Below are 3,105 nucleotides of genomic sequence, written 5' to 3'. Positions count from 1 at the left end.
AGTGGTTTGATGCCTCAGAAGAAGAAATGAAATATATGGATGATAATCATGTATGGGACTTAGTAGAGTTGTCTGATGGTTTCAAAACCATTGGTTGTAAATGGGTCTATAAGACGAAACGCGACTCAAAAGGTAAACCTGAAAGACGCAAATCTCGCCTTGTTGCTAAAGGTTTCACCTAGAAAGATGGCATCTTATACAATAAAGTAGACTTACCTCTCTTCTCCTTACGCCATGTCATCAGGTAGAGATGGGCAAATTGTGACACGTCATCTTCTTATTCTACGAAAGCTTTACCGTCTGTTGCTTTGTATTGTTTCGAATGGGCTGATTTATATTACTGAGCCTCAAACACTAATCTAAGAGTTTAACTGGGCTGACAGCAAAATGGTTCATTTATTTTAATTTATGGGCTAAATGTAACAGTTCAAGCTCATCGTCTTTCTTATAATTAATCAGCTCTATAGTCTTATAGTCGGAATAACGAGTCTATAATACACCAACAGTAAAACACACAGGTTGAGTAACGCCTTTTCCTTTCATTCAATCAATCTTTGTAATGATCGAATTAACAGCCTTAACAGCACTCCTTGCCATCGATTAGCTTCCCCACCCGCCATGTTAACTAGCAAACCTTTGCCAATAATTACCGGTGTTTGCTCCGATCAAAATTATTAATCCCACAAATTCAGACTATTTTTTAGAAGCCCAGATCCAGATATTTTTAGAAGCCGTTGTGCAAAGCCTGTGGAGGTGCGACTGCTCCAGTCTTGGGAGGCGCCTTAAATGAGAGGAGCTCAAGGTGATGACATGCTCTTCGTCAATGAAAAGGTAACTTCCGCATATGTACACTGTCTCTGTTTTCTGAATTTTACTGAAAATCTATCTACTGAGAGTAATTTGACTGTTGCTCTTTCGATTCAGGCGAGTCTTTTCCAAGACTCTGTTAACGTCCACCGTTTAATTAAAGAATTCATAGGGTCGTCCCTTTTCTGCCAATTATGGTCAACATGAACCCTAATTTAGTTCTTAAGGAGTTAAACCAGCATCCGTTACATCCACTATCCATATGAACTGTTATTATTACTCTTAACTACTACTCATGAAATATGCACACTTTCTCAACAGGTTCCATCTCAGTTATCATCGAATGACTCTGTCGCTTATAACGCCTGCAGCCCTCACCACAATTCCCTAAACAAACCGGTACTCTTCTTCCTTACTATATTTTTTTTTTTTGTAAATGTCCTTCCTCACTATTTCACTTCCCCGTTATGCCTAAAGCCAGGTTGCCAAAATTCTGTTTCCTGAGATCAAAACCAGTAAGCTGAAAGGTGCGCACAGTCTACTGGTAAGATTTATGATTAATTTCTTGCTATAATTTAATCTTATTATACCATGAACATTGGTAATTGTCAGTTCGGTAAGTTGTTTTTCTTGTGCCGTTTTATTGGAATCATTATGACAAGTCTTATGCGGTAATGCAGATGGATTTTACAAACTGGAGTAAATATTGTTTTTCTGGGCAGGAACAAGTTTTCGTTGATTCAAAAAATTGACCGAAAGCAATATTGTTTGGGTTTACTCCAGCCCTCTAAAGCTTCAGGTTAGAACTTTTTTGGTCATATCAGTTAGTATTTTTTTTCCAGTACAGATTCGATTATGATTGAATCCTACTTTAGCTTTTTCTTCCTTGGTTAGGTAAAGATCTTTGCCAGGGCTGGTGACTTTCAGAATCAGGTGCAGCCTCTTGAAGAAGCTTTAAATCGAATGTATTTTCCAATGCTGAATCTTCCCATATATTTTTAGTTCTTCAGATTTTCTCTTCATGTGTATATTTTGTTTGCAGCTAATGTATATATATATTGTTATATAAAAATTGAGAACCTTGTGATGCCATTCTTGACGTTATTGAGAATAAAAACGGCTGTAAGTTTCTGATGCTTGACGCATGATTGACGCTTTGTTATCTACTCATAATAAAGCTACAAGCAATTGTGGATCAATGTATTGATTTCTTAAACAGGTTACTGTGTTTGATAACAACCTGAACTCAAAAGTATTTTCAAATCAGATCCATCACTAAGCAAAAAATTACAATATTTTATCCTTTTTTCTTTCAAATATTTATACAAACTAATCTGTATTAAATTTGCAATTTAGAATTTCTGTTCAGGACTTGCAGGTCAATGCCAGTTGTAGAGTATGAAAAGTATAGTCTGCAGGAAGACACAAGTTTAGTGACTGTGATAGGGGAGACTTTTGATCAGTTGGTATTAAACTGTCCCGAGAATGTTCTTCTTGAGGTAAGTAATGAAAATGAATCTTGGTGAGTTAGACTTGATTTGTCAATCTATAAGTATACTTGGTCTTTCTTTGGTTACAAATAATTTGGTCAAACGTGATGCAGGTTTTGTGGTGGTGAGGCTGCTGGCTCCTCTTCAACTACTTCCAAGTATGGTGGTGTTAAGGAACTTAAGTCAGTCACGCTCCAGGAGCTTAATAGCTGTGTTCTCAATTCAACCCCACATGTACGTCCGCTTAATAAGGTCTACTTCTAAGACTACATCAAGCTGAGTTTGGTCACCTACGCTTGCATAACATGTCCAAAACATGTTTAGTAATTGACTATATATTAAAATCTCATGTTGCGCACAAGCCACTGCACCACCCTCAAAACCCTTGAAAATATATTTTTTGTTATTTTTTCCTTTTGCATATAATTATCTGATAAATGCTGCAGTTTGAATAAGATTTTAAATTACCAAGACTCTCCAACTCAGCTCATAGTATTTAACTAATGTATTTCACTTTTGTTACCCATAGGATGGAAACATCTATCATCTCTGAAGGCAACCCAAAACTATAAACCAGTTTCTGAATCTCATAATAAGAATCAGCAGACACATTGTCTTCCGGCAAATACTCTTTAAACAAGTCCGCCCATTCGTTCATGCAACTTCAGGTAGATTGTGATCAGTTTTAATATTCATCATTCTAGCAGCTAACGACAATTTAGAGAGACCTTCTCTACAACCACTGTAAAGTGGTTGATTCGCCGCGTTTAACATTTTGTAAAACTTTTTTGCATCTATATTAGGTTCT

General features: G+C 36.6%; 1 long non-coding RNA gene across 5 annotated transcripts; it reads left to right on the top strand.

The window, feature by feature from the left end:
• Positions 1 to 488: 488 nt before the first annotated feature.
• LOC106292893 lies at positions 489 to 2,866 on the top strand. 5 transcript variants are annotated; one of them, XR_001260272.1, is made up of 7 exons: positions 489 to 831; positions 1,129 to 1,206; positions 1,289 to 1,351; positions 1,488 to 1,606; positions 1,702 to 2,306; positions 2,411 to 2,549; positions 2,827 to 2,866. It is a non-coding gene; the product is annotated as an uncharacterized LOC106292893 (long non-coding RNA). The 5 variants fall into 5 exon arrangements; XR_001260275.1 differs by lacking the exon at positions 2,827 to 2,866 and having other exon boundaries at positions 1,285 to 1,351; positions 1,683 to 2,306; positions 2,411 to 2,677; XR_001260273.1 differs by lacking the exon at positions 2,827 to 2,866 and having other exon boundaries at positions 1,683 to 2,306; positions 2,411 to 2,676.
• Positions 2,867 to 3,105: the final 239 nt, after the last annotated feature.

This window comes from Brassica oleracea, chromosome C5, assembly GCF_000695525.1.
Source record: "Brassica oleracea var. oleracea cultivar TO1000 chromosome C5, BOL, whole genome shotgun sequence".
Taxonomy (NCBI): Eukaryota; Viridiplantae; Streptophyta; class Magnoliopsida; order Brassicales; family Brassicaceae; genus Brassica; species Brassica oleracea.
Note: the sequence above shows the minus strand (reverse complement) of the source record. Positions and strands in the feature narration are given on the sequence as shown.